The 18,542-nt window shown below is 39.4% G+C and overlaps 1 protein-coding gene across 1 annotated transcript in view; it reads right to left on the reverse strand.

Moving 5' to 3' along the window:
- Positions 1-18,542, reverse strand: part of LOC126346209 (twinfilin) — an 85,818-nt gene that overhangs the window by 52,730 nt on the left and 14,546 nt on the right. The window lies entirely within an intron of this gene.

An 18,542-nucleotide genomic window follows, 5' to 3' on the forward strand; every position in this document is an offset into this window, starting at 1 on the left:
GTTGTAGTCAGTGCAAACCTTAGCAACTGGGTGGTACTGTGGACTGTAGCAGTGTGGTTTGCAGTTTTTAATGCCTTTTCATTTTATTAAGACATAACTTGCTGCAGTAAGTATCAGTAACGGACTTCTTACTATATAATTCTATCAAAGGAAAACCCAATCAAAGAAACTAATAAATTATGAAGCAGAAGTGCTTGTGAGTATGTACCTTCAAGAGACAAAATGTGTAGTACTTCTGACACACACACACACACACACACACACACACACACACACATACAGAGAGAGAGAGAGAGAGAGAGAGAGAGAGAGAGAGAGAGAGAGAGTGTCTCCTTTCCTGTCCCTTGCTGACATTTCCCTGAGGGATACCATCATTTGCCGTATGTTTGAACTGCCAATGATTAATAGACCCCTACCCTTATGTGTTTGTCTCTTCCTGACACAGCAGGTCTCCCCGAAACTGGTGAAGTGAGTCCCACTGGCTGTTTCAGTTTCAGTGCAGGACAGCATCTCAAACTTGTAGGTTAAGGGGATCGGTACACTACCCTGAGTCCTCCCTGGTCCCCATCCACCATATACAGGACACCTATGTCGACCACTGACAAGCCACTCGCAATCAATTGGACAGCTAATGACAGATTGTGTACTTTCTGCAGAGGATAGTATAGGAGAGGATAGAACTTGAGGTACCTCTGATAGAATTATCGCAGGTACACGACTTTTGGAAGCTCTTCCAACAACCCTATTCACAGCATTCAGGGCAATTTACAGCTGCTTATGACCATCAACCAACTCATTCCATGTTTGAGAACAGCATTCATAGTGGGGCTGCATTTTGACTTTAAATTAAACCTGATGATTATCTTTTAATCTGTTGAGATAGAAAGCTGCTCATTCGCTATAAGAATTGAATCGGGTATAAAAAACAAGATTTTTATGAAGGCAACACAAAAACCTGTGTTAAAAATTATTAGTTTTCTAAATTGACACATATAGGGCTACTCCCCTTTAAGGAAAAACTAGATGTAACACAACAGGTTAGCTACAAATTATTGTACAGTAAATAAATCACAAATGCTGATTGGTTACAAATTGCTCATACATTATGTAAAGGTCAATGGGGGCTTCCAAAAATTCTCAAAAATGTTATGTTCATTTGCTTTGATATACAATGAAATTCAGGGGTGACATATACTTTGGCTTAACTGTGAACCACAAATGCTGATTTGCTATGAATTAAATTACATATCCAAAACACAAGAACCACTAACTTACGAAAACATAATTTTGTAAGCATTCAAAAATTCTGAAACTAATCTATTTCTCATTTATTTGTGCAACAAAATTAGAGAAAGATTGTTTTAAATGAGGATAGGCCTACTGTCCTCAAAAAATTTAAAAGAGCACAATTTTGTTTAAGCTTGACGATAACAGTGCTAGTTTATCACTGCACTCATGAATGTTCGGAATTTCACAACATATCACAATACAAAAGAGAACAGATACAATCAAAGAAAGATTACACAGAAGAAGCGACACGAACAATAAAATATGCGAATCCAGAACTTGAAATTGACAAACTGTCTTGTACATGCAGTCTCACACAAGGGAAAATTCCTAAGTTGGCTATATATATGACACACACACACACACACACACACACACACACACACACACACACACACACACACGTATTGCACAGATTTTTCACTTATCTGTACACACTTCTACAATGGCATGCCAAAGAAAACACTGCACTGGAGTGTAAGTTTATCTCTATCAAAACTGCTAAAATGTGTAGCACCAACAAACCATGTCTTCTACCTGTTGCAGCTAGCAATGCGATGTGAACTGATACAGCGGGAATTAGTGAATTTCGGTGACAGGAGGCACAGGACTTCTGGTTAGGTATATACAGGGATAGAAATACAAAATCAAATAGAGGTAATAAAGGAGTATGTTTAATAATGAAGAAGAAAATAGGAATGTGAGCAAGCTACTATGAACAGCACAGCGAACATATATTTGTAGCCAAGATAGGCACAAAGCCAACACCTACCAACTACCGCAACCTCATGTGCCAACTGGCTCTGCAGATAATGAGACTGAAGAAATGTATGATGGGATAAAACTTATTCAGATAGTTAAGGGAGATGAAAATTTAATTGTGATTGAGGACTGGAATACGACAGAAGGAAAATAGCGAAACAAAGAGAAGGAGAAATGGTAGATGAATATGAACTGGGCAAAAGGAATGAAAGAGGAAGCCACCTGGTAGAATTCTGCACACAGCATTATTAAATCATCACTAACACTTGGCTTAAGAAGCATAAAAGAAGGTTGTATACATGAAAAAGACCTGGAGACACCAGAAGATATTGATTATATAATGGTAAGACAGATTTCGAAGCTAGATTTCTAATTGCACCGTATTTCCAAGTGCCAATGTGGACCCTGACCACAATTTATTGGTTATGAATGGTAGATTGAAACTGAAGAAACTGCAAAAAGGTAGAAAATTAAGCAGATGAGATCAGGGTAAGTTGAAAAGAACCGAAGGTTCTTGGGAGTTTCAGAGGAGGCACTAGACAACCATTGACAATAACAGGGGAAAGGAAGACAGTGGAAGATGAATGGGTAGCCTTTAGAGATGAAACAGTGAAGGCAACAGAGGATCAAACAGGTAAAAAGACAAGGCCTAACAGAGATATTCATACAATACAGGAGATACTGAATTTGACTGATGAAAGAAGAAAATATAAAAATGCAGCAAACGAAGCAGATGAAATGGAATGCAAATGTCTAAAAAATGAGATTTATAGGAAGTGCAAAATGGCTAAACAGGAGTGGCTAGACGACAAATTTAAGGATTTAGAAGCATATTTCATTAGGGGATGGATAGATGCTGCCTACAGGAAAATGAAAGAAGCTTTAGGAGAAAAGAAAAGCAGCTTTAAGAATATCAAGAGCCCATATAGAAAACCAGTCCAAAGAAGGGAAAGCCAGAAGTTGGAAGTAGTATATAGAGGGTCTACACAAGGGACATGAAGATGCAGATGAAGATGAGATGGGAGATATTTTACTTTAAGAAGAATTTTACAGAGCACTGAAAGACGCAATTCAAAACAAAGCCCCGGGAGTAGACAATATTCTGTCAGAGTTTCCGACAGCCTTGGGAGAGCCAGCAACAACAAAACTTTTCCGTCTGGTGTGCAAGATGTATGAGACAGGCAAAATACCCTCAGACTTCAAGAAGAATATAATAATTCCAGTTCCAAAGAAAGTAGTTGCTGACAGCTGTGAAAATTATCAAACTATCAGTTAACCCATTCACAGTTGCAGGATACTAACCTGAATTCTTTACAGAAGAACAGAAAAAGATTAGTTTGGGGTTCAGAAAAACATAGGAGCATGCGAGGCAATACTGACCATATGACTTATTTTAGAAGATAAGTATAGGAAAGGCAAACCTACATTTACAGCATTTGTAGACTTGGAGACAGCTTTTGACAATGTTAACTGGAATACTCTCTTTGAAATTCTGAAGGTAGCAGGGGTAAAATACACAGAACAAAAGGCTATTTACAACTTACACAGCCATCAGACAGCAGTCATATGAGTTGAAGGGCATGAAAGGGAAAATGTGCTTGAGAAGGGAGTGAAACAGGGTTGTAGGGTTGTAGCCCATCCCCAATGATATTCAATCTGTATCATTGCGTAAGCACCCAAATGAAACTAGAGAAAAAATTGGAACAGAAATTAAAGTCCAGGGAGAAGAAATAAAAACATTTAGGTTTGCCGATGACACTGTAATTCTGTCAGACACAGCAAAGGGCTTGGCAGAAATGAAATGGACAGTGTCTTGAATGGACCAGATAAAGGAACAACAACCAAAGCAAAACAGGAGTAATGGAGTGTAGTCAAATTAAATCAGGAGATTGTAAGGAAATTAGGTAATGAGATACTTTAAGTAGTAGATGAATTTTGCTAATTGGGCAGTAAAATAACTAATGATGGCCAAAGTAGAGAGGATATAAAATGTAGACTGGCAATTGCAGGTAAACCTTTCCTGAAGCAGATGAATTTCTTAACATCAAATATAGACTTAAGTGTTAGGAATTTTTTCTTGGAGTACTTGTCCAGACTGTAGACATGTATGGAACTGAAACATGGACGATAAATAGTTAAGACAAGAAGAGAATAGAAGCTTTTGAATTGTGATGCTATAGCAGAATGCTGAAGATTAGATGGGTATATCACGTAATTAATGAAGAGGTACTGAACAGAATTGGGGAGAAAAGAAATTTGTGGCACACTCCAACTAAAAGAAGGGATCGGTTGACAAGATGCACTCTGATATATCAAGAGATTGATTGATTGAGGAGGGTTAAGGGACTAAACGGCGAGGTCTTCAGACCTGTGATTCCAAAGTTACTTGTGGAAGAGAGAGGGTCCACTTAAAGTCAGAGGTGTCAAACTATAAAACAAGGAAGTTAAAAAACACACAGTAGAAGGCATAAAAGGGTAGACCAAATCTAAAAACTGAAAAAAACAGAGGGATAAAAGAGTGGTGTTTGCATGGGGGATCCATCATGGGGACCAGACCAAGAAAACATGAAGGGAGGCCCCAACCACAACTACCCTGCCCCTGCTCCAGGAGTAAAGCAAAACCGTATACCTGAAAATAAAAACAACTTTCAAGGAGCAAACTGAGGACCAGTTCAACCATCTGTGAATCATCTGCTAATATTAAAAGACAACTTGGAAGACTATACAAATAAATAGTACAAAGGGCCAAAAGAAGGGGACCTTCCACCAATATATGGGATACTGCCAGTCTGGTTCCACAACCACATTGTAGGTGTGGCTCGTTACACAATGGAAAACAATGGGTGAGCCTAGCATGACCATTGCGTTGACAGCATGGCTGTGGAGTGGAAGGAAGACTGCGAAACCACAGCAGTCTCCTTGATTGCGCAGAATTTATTACTGAGGGCAGTAGTGCACCAAATGTCATTCCGCATTTCGACAAAAAAAGACGTGACTGACATCCGCATAGCTGCAGCTGGAATCATGAAAGAAAGTTGGGAGTAAGTATCTGCTTCTCTAAATAAACAGTCTGCCAGTTCATTCCCCGAGATACCCATACGACTTGGGACCCAGCGAAAGACAACTGAGCAGGTGGCATAGCCAAGGGCAGGGAGGAGGTCACGTATAGCAGAGACCAAAGGGTGGTAAAAGTAGCATTGGTGAATAGCCTGCAGGCTGCTCATTGAATAAGTACATATGAAACACTGTGGAGGGAGGCCTGAGTAACAAAATGGAGAGCCTGTTAATGGCTAGCAGCTCTGCTGTGAACACACTAAATGATCCCGGCAATAAATGGTGTTCTAAGCCAGTAGGAGGATGTCAAAGCATATCCTAACTTATCCATTGTCTTAGAACCATCAGTGCAGAAGATAGTAGCACCCTAGAACTCTGCAAGGACTGGACATACAAGACACCAGAAGACCACAAAGACCATAGGGGTCACAGAGACCTTAGGACCCTGGAACAGATCAGTCCTAATCCGTAGTATAGTCACCATCCATGGGAGGGGGGAGGAAATACACGGGGCACATTCCAGGGAGTGGGGATGGAGATCCCAACAGAGGGAAGTAAGACGCATTCCAAGCGGCAACCCACCTGTGGGCTGTTAGGAGAGACACAGCCCCGTTTGCATATCGGGCAGGGCACATGGGATGGTCAGGGAATTGGCGAATGGCCATTGCATAAGAAACCAGGAGTTGGCTCTGGTGCATCTGTAGAAGGTGAATCCCTGCTTCTGCAAGGAGACTCTATGGGATTAGTGCGAAAGGCACCAACAGCCAGATGCACCCCACAATGGTGAACAGAGTCCAGTGTTTTCAGAGTGGAAAGAGCCACTGACCATAAATCTTACCACCATAACATAGTCTGGACAAGGTCAAAGCACAGTAAAGATGGAGAAGAGTAGCACAGTTTGTACCCCATGATGTATGGGCCAGGACGTGGAGAGCATTAAGCTCCGCAGGCACATAGTCTTCAGGTGGCGAATATGGGGCAACCATGTCAGCTTTTTATCAAAAACAAAGTCCAAGAAGACATGAAGGGATCATCAATTTAGTACTGAAGGGAAACATGGGGGTAAAAATTATAAAAGGAGACCAAGAGATGAATACAGTAAGCAGATTCAGAAGGCTGTAGGTTGCCATAGTTATTCAGAGGTGATGAAGCTTGCAGCTGCATCAAGTCAGCCTTCACAATGAAGACAACAACAACAACAACAAAAATAATAATAATAATAATAATAATAATAATAATAATAATAATAATAATAATAATTAAACTTCCGCTACTTGATAGGGACCCCTTGAAAAAATGAGTGATTAAAGGACAATGAAACTTTGTGGAAAATTTTGTAAAGACATGGGGAAGAGAAATAACAAATTAGGTTATTTTGGTGGCCACATAGTTTGGAACAATTGGATAATGATTCAGTTTTCTCCAAATGTATTACTGAGTAACCTCACAGCAATGTGAGGTGGTGTTCCTTCATGCATCAAAACAATTGAGTCCACAATACCTCTCTCCCACATGTTGGCAAAGCAGATCACAGTAATGTATGCCATTCATGTGGCACGGCCTTTGTCCTTGGTCTTGGGAACAGATTTCCTCCTGCGTCGCCATACCAGTACCTGTGCCTGAACACAAGTCATGACACTAACACTACTAACAATGCAAAACCTGTGGCACACTGTCTGAAAAGTGGGGTACCCATATGGTAAATAGTTTTCTGACTACAACGGGCTCAAGTCAAAAAGTATCTGATACTATCCTGAAGTAATCTAAGCAAAGCTGTAGCACTGGTCCATATATTTCTTAGCATATAACATTTAACACATTCTGAGGTGATGTCTTGTTTCTCATAGGATGTCAGTACACATTTTGATGAAACTTGTTTTAAGCTTTGACTCAATGATACCTGCCAAACTGATAATTCATACTCACTGCTCCATTCAATAAATTGTTCATGACCTGTACCAAATTCACTTCTCAAAACAATCTGTTCCTTTGCCAGATTAAAATGCCATGTGTTTTCTATGCAGTTGCTGATAATTTTAATGACTATGTAGTGGTTCTTGATTATTTGGAGCAAAATGTGAAATTTTATACATGCAACAATAGTTTACCACATCTAAAACTAAAATTTAAACACACCAGACAAATAATCAATACCGATTACATTTATTGTGAGTGGCTGTCACAAAATACAATAAAATTCAAGCTTACTGATTATCAACAGTTTTAGATTCAGAAAAAATACACTATTTCAATTCACTAGTTACCTAAATACTTTTAAGTATGCAACAAAAATGTCCACAGTCAAAGAGAAACAGAATATTTTGTTAACATAAGGAGATTCTCTTAGTTTCCATTAATTGTTTATCTTTCTATGTTTTCTAAGCTAGAATTACTAGCCTTAAAAAACAATCAACAGATCTTGATTTACATTAATTAGACGTCTGTACCTCAGTTAGAAAATACGGTACCCTAATAGGATCACTCTGTTGTCTACCTGCCAGCCTGTGAAGACACTTTTTTCCTCAGGAATGGGAATAGGTATCAAGTTGAGATTTATGTCAGTTACTACAGTCTAAAGTCCCTTGCCCGTGGGGAAAGAAATTTAAGCTTCTGAGCCAAAGTAATCAAAAGATTTATGTCACATATTTAAACTCTTGTGAACTCACTCATCAAAACCTATACAGTACTTTCTGTTCACTTAGAACAAGGAATTTTACAAGAAGCAAAGATTCATAGGGAAAAGAGCTGGAAATTGTTAATTTGTACTTATATCACATAAAAAAATATTTTTTGCCATCCGTTGTCCATCTGTCAGTCTATGCATCTGTTAACATCCCCTTTTCTCAGGAATAGGTAGACTCAAAGTTGCAATTTATGTCACACACTAAGGTTTACGGCCCCTTGGAAGTGTAAAAAATTTAAGCTTCTAAGTCAATGCAATCAAAATATGCAGTCAGATATGTCAAATATTTTGATACTCACTAGCTCCCACATCAAAGTCTCAGATGAACTACATATATACATACCAGACCTGGCGGCCTAGTGAAAAAAATGTGTGCCTGGTAACTGAGGTCTTGGGATCAAATCTGGGTCAGACCACAGATATTTTCACCCTTCATTTCAACTGAACCTTCACCTCTCAATGCTGTGAGGAGTTGCCATAAACAACACTTCACTTTAATTCTACATTAAACAGTAGGCTCCCTGTCCTCTGCCAGATAACTGCGGTAGGTTAGGGATACACAAGTCAGCAAACAGGCATTCAAAATATAGACTTTCACAATGCCACTGAGCCATACAATATTATTATTACCACCACCACCACCACCACCACCTACAGAAATAAGTAAGTTTGTGCACAACACATTTGCACTTGTCTGGATTTTAGCACAATTCACAATATAAATACAAGATTGGCAAATATTTTAAATCTGCAGCTGGCCATTCGCACGTTGTTTCCCTTCAATAATGACTTGATTTTGCACTGTGAAACGAACTTGGAATGTGCTCTTTATCACTGCATTGCCCAGCATAAAATTCTCCTCCAACATGCCCATAGTTCTGGCATTATCCTCAACGTTATAGGTGGTTTGTTAAAGAATTTTTATTCAAACTTATGAATAATTTTACGCACTTAGCTGAGGGGATGAAAGACTGCTGCACTCACTGAGACCAGGACAGACACCTGTTGGGATGTTTGGAAGACATTCTGAACCAGACAGCAGTTTGGATAAATCCTCTGCTAATAACCTTAAGGGACTCCCACAAAGCCTGAGCATAGTATGGAATTTCAAAAAGTTTTCACTGAATGAAGTATCTAGTGGATTTCTTGTAAAGGTCCAACAACAAGGGGACCCAGAAGTTAATGATTACATAAAAGAGATGGAGGTGGAAGAAACTGACCTGCCAATGTTTATTAAAGTAAAAATAGACAATACTGTTTCCAGAATATTTGATTCTGGAGCAAATTTCTTTGAACTGTTGCACTGCATAATTTCCTTTGTTACGGAATTGCAAAGAGTCAGTAGGAGGAACATTTTATTCGCCAATAATGGTGCAATTACACTGTACATTACAGACGTACAGATCACAGTACAGACATGCTTTTGTGAAATCTTGCTGTTATGTAAGCAGCAGTGGATTGTTAGATTTGGTGAGATCCAATCTTATCCCCCAGTGATCCCATTAGGTGATTTAAATATGAAATTAATATTCATTGAAGATCGAAGAGTGCAAAATAAATAAAGAAAGCATACATTCAGTATGAAAAAATGAGTAAATTGTATCCATAAGCACACTCCTAAGAATAAATTGTGCTATTTAAATTTTTCATTGAACGTGCATTGGTCTCTACCAGAGCAAATTAATAATACCATATACATGTTTTTGGTAGCCTACATGCTCATGCCCGACAGGTGCTTGATGACCAATATTCACTAAGGTTTATAGTACTGTTCTTTTTTTCTCACACTGACATGCTAATTAGAAGTTTATGTTACAAATGACAGGACACACTTTTTAAAAGAGTATAGTCTTGTCCCCCTCTCCTCATCTTTTTTGTACAGATATGATCACTTTTTGCATGGGGAAAATATGGACTATACATGTGATTTAGTATGTTTTTTTACGTGTCCCATGAAGCGTAACATTTTTTAGGGATAATGATGGGTTACACTCTCAATCCTTCTAAACAATGAAAGATGAGAGGACATTTAATTAATACTTTTGTTAGTAGTTAAGTTTCAGACAGCATTTCTTAGAGAAATGGTTTATTATTACATGTGGGTAAGGCAAGGTGTACGGTTGCAATGTATCTGCAAGACTGAACAACAGGTTTAGTGGGTTCGCCTGTTTCCAGCCACTTGTTCTTCGACTTTGTGGTTTGGAAGTGTGTTGCAAACATGTAAGAACAGTCCTCACAATAATAATAATAATAATAATAATAATAATAATAATAAGTGATTTTGTAGAAGAAAAACAAAAAAGGTTTTAAAACTTGTCATTCAGTCTTATGTTCTCATTCAGTTTGCTTCTCAAAGTGTAATCTCATTGCGCACAGTACTTGTGTCCAAATAATTCTGATACGATTGTAATATACAATCTGAGAACAAGTAACTCTATGCATAAAGGAGCTTATATATTAAAAACAAAGATTCCAAGACTTACCAAGCGGGAAAGCGCCGGCAGACAGGCACATGAACAAAACACACAAACACACACACAGAATTCGAGCTTTCGCAACTGGCAGTTGCTTCGTCAGGAAGGAAGGAAGGAGAGGGAAAAATGAAAGGGTGTGGGTTTTAAGGGAGAGGGTAAGGAGTCATTCCAATCCCGGGAGCGGAAAGACTTCCCTTAGGGGAAAAAAAGGACAGGTGTACACTCGCACACACACACACATATCCATCCGCACATACACAGACACAAGCAGACATATTTAAAGGCAAAGAGTTAAGGGCAGAGATGTCAGTCGAGGCGGAAGTACAGAGGCAAAGAAGTTGTTGAAAGACAGGTGAGGTATGAGCGGCGGCAACTTGAAATTAGCGGAGGTTGAGGCCTGGCGGATATCGAGAAGAGAGGATATACTGAAGGGCGAGTTCCCATCTCCGGAGTTCAGATAGGTTGGTGTTGGTGGGAAGTATCCAGATAACTCGGACGGTGTAACACTGTGCCAAGATGTGCTGGCCGTGCATCAAGGCATGCACATCTTGGCACAGTGTTACACCGTCCGAGTTATCTGGATACTTCCCACCAACACCAACCTATCTGAACTCCGGAGATGGGAACTCGCCCTTCAGTATATCCTCTCTTCTCGATATCCGCCAGGCCTCAACCTCCGCTAATTTCAAGTTGCCGCCGCTCATACCTCACCTGTCTTTCAACAACTTCTTTGCCTCTGTACTTCCGCCTCGACTGACATCTCTGCCCTTAACTCTTTGCCTTTAAATATGTCTGCTTGTGTCTGTGTATGTGCGGATGGATGTGTGTGTGTGTGTGCGCGAGTGTACACCTGTCCTTTTTTTCCCCTAAGGGAAGTCTTTCCGCTCCCGGGATTGGAATGACTCCTTACCCTCTCCCTTAAAACCCACACCCTTTCATTTTTCCCTCTCCTTCCTTGCTTCCTCACGAAGCAACTGCCAGTTGCGAAAGCTCGAATTCTGTGTGTGTGTTTGTGTGTTTTGTTCATGTGCCTGTCTGCCGGCGCTTTCCCGCTTGGTACGTCTTGGAATCTTTGTTTTTAATATATTTTTCCCATGTGGAAGTTTCTTTCTGTTTTATTTACATAAAGGAGCTTAAATAGATTGATGCTGAAAGAAGAAATAGTGTTGTTCAATACATAAAACTGAGAAGTACTCCAGCTTTCTTTCAGCCTGTAGCACTGAAAACAGCTGTAAAGGAGTAGTAGTATGCGAGCAAGAAAAGGAGCACAGTTATCAGGATTTTACTGGTTGGCCCAGTTAGTAGTAAATTTTATGAAATAGGTTATCACAAAGATCACATTAACTAAAGAGATGGTATAAACTCAAATTTAATAAAGTACACTCCATTTTGGCTCAGTTCTGCAACAGGACAGAGGAAAACTCAAACTCTCCACCTGGGCATCATCTTTAGCAACATTACTAAATAAAATTTTCTCTGTTTTCAAAGCCATCCCAATTGAGTTTTAATTCCCAAGCTTTCAACAGTTGTTATAGTCACCATATACAGGAGTTCAAACTAACTGACTCCAGCAAATAGTAAGATAACCTTTAAAGCACAAAGCAGTCTAGTCCACCTCACCAGAGACTGGCCAAATATGTACACTTGCAAAGATTCAGTCCTCCAAGGAGCCATGTGATATTGTACAAATAAGGAACTGCCACCACCTCTGAGACAACCATTTCTTTAACAACTGAGCATCATTATTTTCTTTTTGTTTGGTGTCCAAAGCCTGCTACTATGTCCTAACACATGTGCACTCTGAACTCTATGGAAACAACTGTGCTGTAATGTAATTTTAGTTCTCCTTTATAACTAAATTTCAACAAGTCAAGATTCAGTTACAGCACGATAACTTGAACAGAGATCAAAGATATACACTTTGTACCAGTTCCTCAAGCTCTTTGATTTTACAAGTCTCTTTGGTAGATTGAATCTGCCATGGGCTATTTAACACACTTTTCTGCATCTGTATAAATTGACTCATCTTTGGAAGATTCTGGGCTTTGTTGCTTCAGACATAGAAGGGCACTTTGCCATTACCAGCAGCAGTTTTTGATGTTTGAATTATTAGTACTAGAAAGTTTAAAGGATACTACAAGAATAGTTGTTTTGTTTATTATTGAGGTTTGTAATTCTTGTAAATTGCTGAAATTTCAAATTATTCTTTTCTTATAGGGATTCACACTACGTTTATACACTGATGGGCCAAAAGATTGACCATCTGCTTAATAGCTTGCTGGTCCATCTTTGGAATGCAATACAGCACCGATTTTGTGTACCATCAATTCTACAATTTGTTGGTAGATTTGTTGGAGGTGTGTAGCATCAGATGTCTACACACCACTCGCATAATTTCCATAAACAATGGGCTGCTGATTTGTGTACATGGTGTTAGTGACTCACAAGGGTTCCACTGAATTCACATCATGCAGATCTGGTGGCCAAGACATCAACTTGATTTCACCGTCATCCTCTTCATCAAACCACTGTAGCATGATTCTGGCTTCGAGACATGGACAAGCATGATGGTAAGCAGGTGGTTGCGGCTGATATAATGTTTTTGATTACTACCATAGGGGCCATGCAAGCACAGGAGAATGTCTTCCTTAGCATAATACTGCACCACCAGCCTGCGCCTGCAGTGCATTACATGTTTGGAGCCGCCTTTCGCCCCGATGATGGCTTTTGTGAAGACAGCCACTGAACTGGTGTGGCAAGAAACATGATTCGTCCAAAGAGTCAATATGTTTTCAATGATTCACAGTCAAATCCCTATGGTCCCATGGCAACTGCAGTTATAATTGTCAATGCTATTGGGTCAACACGGGAACATGTAGGGAGTGATCTACTGTGGAATTCTATGTTCAGCAATGTAGCATGAACAATGTGCTCCAGAACACTTGTTCATGCTCCAGCTTTGTGGTATTTCAGCTGAGATGCCACAGATCACCATCTATACTTTACAGAGCAGAAAAACCTCTGAACCCCACACTCTGTCTAACCACTTACTGGCTAGTGGTAGTTTCACTGTTTTTCTACCACTTTCTGTAGATGCTCATGACAGTAGCACATGAACATTCGACTAGCTTCATTGTTTTTGAGATACTCATTCAAAGGTTCTACATAATAATAATCAGCCCTTTGTAAAAGTCAGTTATCTCAATGGATTTCCCTATTTGCAGCCCATATCTTCACTAGGGTAAACTTCCATCCGTCTGCTCTGCTTAAATACTTTCCTTACTGTGTCACATGACCGCAATGCCACCAGGTGGCATCCAACATCTCATGAGCCATGGTCATAATGTTTTGGCATTCAGTGTATATTACCTTTATTTTATTAATAATCACTTAAAATTTACAGCAATACTACTTCACAATCTAATGAGGCTGCATTATTTTGCTACTTTTCTCATTTACGACGCTACTTGTTCTCCTTTACTACTGAGGACTTTTTCTGAGTGTCATAATTTCTTTTTCATTTACAAACATATGCAATGTGTCAATTTTGTCCACATGTGAGACATGTGAATACTCCATGTTAATACCAACCAGCTATCATTTGATGTTGTGTCATTAATGGTTTCAGCTACTGCTTTTAGTTTTCTTTTCAGTGTGTGTTCAATATTTCATTAAAAAGAGGGGACAGTGTTGTGTTTATCTTTCAAGCCAACATGTTGTTGTTGTTGTTGTCTTCAGTCCTGAGACTGGTTTGATGCAGCTCTCCATGCTACTCTATCCTGTGCAAGCTGCTTCATCTCCCAGTACCTACTGCAACCTACATCCTTCTGAATCTGCTTAGTGTACTCATCTCTCGGTCTCCCTCTACGATTTTTACCCTCCACGCTGCCCTCCAATGCTAAATTTGTGATCCCTTGATGCCTCAAAACATGTCCTACCAACCGATCCCTTCTTCTAGTCAAGTTGTGCCACAAACTTCTCTTCTCCCCAATCCTATTCAATACCTCCTCATTAGTTACGTGATCTATCCACCTTATCTTCAGTATTCTTCTGTAGCACCACATTTCGAAAGCTTCTATTCTCTTCTTGTCCAAACTAGTTATCGTCCATGTTTCACTTCCATACATGGCTACACTCCAAACAAATACTTTCAGAAAGGACTTCCTGATACATAAATCTATATTCGATGTTAACAAATTTCTCTTCTTCAGAAACGCTTTCCTTGCCATTGCCAGTCTACATTTTATATCCTCTCTACTTCGACCATCATCAGTTATTTTACTTCCTAAATAGCAAAACTCCTTTACTACTTTAAGTGTCTCATTTCCTAATCTAATTCCCTCAGCATCACCCGATTTAATTTGACTACATTCCATTATCCTCGTTTTGCTTTTGTTAATGTTCATCATATATCCTCCTTTCAAGACACTGTCCATTCCGTTCAACTGCTCTTCCAAGTCCTTTGCCGTCTCTGACAGAATTACAATGTCATCGGCGAACCTCAATGTTTTTACTTCGTCTCCATGAATTTTAATACCTACTCCAAATTTTTCTTTTGTTTCCTTTACTGCTTGCTCAATATACAGATTGAATAACATCGGGGAGAGGCTACAACCCTGTCTCACTCCTTTCCCAACCACTGCTTCCCTTTCATGCCCCTCGACTCTTTTTACTGCCATCTGGTTTCTGTACAAATTATAAATAGCCTTTCGCTCCCTGTATTTTACCCCTGCCACCTTTAGAATTTGAAAAAGAGTATTCCAGTCAACATTGTCAAAAGCTTTCTCTAAGTCTACGAATGCTAGAAACGTAGGTTTGCCTTTTCTTAATCTTTCTTCTAAGATAAGTCGTAAGGTCAGTATTGCCTCACGTGTTCCAACATTTCTACGGAATCCAAACTGATCTTCCCCGAGGTCTGCATCTACCAGTTTTTCCATTCGTCTGTAAAGAATTCGCGTTAGTATTTTGCAGCCGTGGCTTATTAAACTGATAGTTCGGTAATTTTCACATCTGTCAGCACCTGCTTTCTTTGGGATTGGAATTATTATATTCTTCTTGAAGTCTGAGGGTATTTCGCCTGTCTCATACATCTTGCTCACCAGCTGGTAGAGTTTTGTCATTACTGGCTCTCCCAAGGCCGTCAGTAGTTCTAATGGAATGTTGTCTACTCCGGGGGCCTTGTTTCGACTGAGGTCTTTCAGTGCTCTGTCAAACTCTTCACGCAGTATCGTATCTCCCATTTCGTCTTCATCTACATCCTCTTCTATTTCCATAATATTGTCCTCAAGTACATCGCCCTTGTATAAACCTTCTATATACTCCTTCCACCTTTCTGCCTTCCCTTCTTTGCTTAGAACTGGGCTGCCATCTGAGCTCTTGATATTCATACACGTGGTTCTCTTCTCTCCAAAGGTCTCTTTAATTTTCCTGTAGGCAGTATCTATCTTACCCCTAGTGAGATAAGCTTCTACATCCTTACATTTGTCCTCTAGATTGATGCTGAAAGAAGAAATAGTGTTGTTCAATACATAAAACTGAGAAGTACTCCAGCTTTCTTTCAGCCTGTAGCACTGAAAACAGCTGTAAAGGAGTAGTAGTATGCGAGCAAGAAAAGGAGCACAGTTATCAGGATTTTACTGGTTGGCCCAGTTAGTAGTAAATTTTATGAAATAGGTTATCACAAAGATCACATTAACTAAAGAGATGGTATAAACTCAAATTTAATAAAGTACACTCCATTTTGGCTCAGTTCTGCAACAGGACAGAGGAAAACTCAAACTCTCCACCTGGGCATCATCTTTAGCAACATTACTAAATAAAATTTTCTCTGTTTTCAAAGCCATCCCAATTGAGTTTTAATTCCCAAGCTTTCAACAGTTGTTATAGTCACCATATACAGGAGTTCAAACTAACTGACTCCAGCAAATAGTAAGATAACCTTTAAAGCACAAAGCAGTCTAGTCCACCTCACCAGAGACTGGCCAAATATGTACACTTGCAAAGATTCAGTCCTCCAAGGAGCCATGTGATATTGTACAAATAAGGAACTGCCACCACCTCTGAGACAACCATTTCTTTAACAACTGAGCATCATTATTTTCTTTTTGTTTGGTGTCCAAAGCCTGCTACTATGTCCTAACACATGTGCACTCTGAACTCTATGGAAACAACTGTGCTGTAATGTAATTTTAGTTCTCCTTTATAACTAAATTTCAACAAGTCAAGATTCAGTTACAGCACGATAACTTGAACAGAGATCAAAGATATACACTTTGTACCAGTTCCTCAAGCTCTTTGATTTTACAAGTCTCTTTGGTAGATTGAATCTGCCATGGGCTATTTAACACACTTTTCTGCATCTGTATAAATTGACTCATCTTTGGAAGATTCTGGGCTTTGTTGCTTCAGACATAGAAGGGCACTTTGCCATTACCAGCAGCAGTTTTTGATGTTTGAATTATTAGTACTAGAAAGTTTAAAGGATACTACAAGAATAGTTGTTTTGTTTATTATTGAGGTTTGTAATTCTTGTAAATTGCTGAAATTTCAAATTATTCTTTTCTTATAGGGATTCACATTACGTTTATACACTGATGGGCCAAAAGATTGACCATCTGCTTAATAGCTTGCTGGTCCATCTTTGGAATGCAATACAGCACCGATTTTGTGTACCATCAATTCTACAATTTGTTGGTAGATTTGTTGGAGGTGTGTAGCATCAGATGTCTACACACCACTCGCATAATTTCCATAAACAATGGGCTGCTGATTTGTGTACATGGTGTTAGTGACTCACAAGGGTTCCACTGAATTCACATCATGCAGATCTGGTGGCCAAGACATCAACTTGATTTCACCGTCATCCTCTTCATCAAACCACTGTAGCATGATTCTGGCTTCGAGACATGGACAAGCATGATGGTAAGCAGGTGGTTGCGGCTGATATAATGTTTTTGATTACTACCATAGGGGCCATGCAAGCACAGGAGAATGTCTTCCTTAGCATAATACTGCACCACCAGCCTGCGCCTGCAGTGCATTACATGTTTGGAGCCGCCTTTCGCCCCGATGATGGCTTTTGTGAAGACAGCCACTGAACTGGTGTGGCAAGAAACATGATTCGTCCAAAGAGTCAATATGTTTTCAATGATTCACAGTCAAATCCCTATGGTCCCATGGCAACTGCAGTTATAATTGTCAATGCTATTGGGTCAACACGGGAACATGTAGGGAGTGATCTACTGTGGAATTCTATGTTCAGCAATGTAGCATGAACAATGTGCTCCAGAACACTTGTTCATGCTCCAGCTTTGTGGTATTTCAGCTGAGATGCCACAGATCACCATCTATACTTTACAGAGCAGAAAAACCTCTGAGCCCCACACTCTGTCTAACCACTTACTGGCTAGTGGTAGTTTCACTGTTTTTCTACCACTTTCTGTAGATGCTCATGACAGTAGCACATGAACATTCGACTAGCTTCATTGTTTTTGAGATACTCATTCAAAGGTTCTACATAATAATAATCAGCCCTTTGTAAAAGTCAGTTATCTCAATGGATTTCCCTATTTGCAGCCCATATCTTCACTAGGGTAAACTTCCATCCGTCTGCTCTGCTTAAATACTTTCCTTACTGTGTCACATGACCGCAATGCCACCAGGTGGCATCCAACATCTCATGAGCCATGGTCATAATGTTTTGGCATTCAGTGTATATTACCTTTATTTTATTAATAATCACTTAAAATTTACAGCAATACTACTTCACAATCTAATGAGGCTGCATTATTTTGCTACTTTTCTCATTTACGACGCTACTTGTTCTCCTTTACTACTGAGGACTTTTTCTGAGTGTCATAATTTCTTTTTCATTTACAAACATATGCAATGTGTCAATTTTGTCCACATGTGAGACATGTGAATACTCCATGTTAATACCAACCAGCTATCATTTGATGTTGTGTCATTAATGGTTTCAGCTACTGCTTTTAGTTTTCTTTTCAGTGTGTGTTCAATATTTCATTAAAAAGAGGGGACAGTGTTGTGTTTATCTTTCAAGCCAACATGTATTGATGGCTAAAGAAGGCAGGCACTTTCTGGGATTTTTGGAAGATGTCCATAAGAGCACAGAATTTAGGATATTCCCTTTACTGACATCCTCAGGATGGTTTTCCTACATCCAAACACTGTGACACATTCGGCAAAACTACATTTCTGCTATGTTGCTGCAGGGCAACGTCAACTGTATCACAGATGTATGAATTTCTGGGTTGGACTAACTG

This window comes from Schistocerca gregaria, chromosome 1 (assembly GCF_023897955.1).
Source record: "Schistocerca gregaria isolate iqSchGreg1 chromosome 1, iqSchGreg1.2, whole genome shotgun sequence".
Taxonomy (NCBI): Eukaryota; Metazoa; Arthropoda; class Insecta; order Orthoptera; family Acrididae; genus Schistocerca; species Schistocerca gregaria.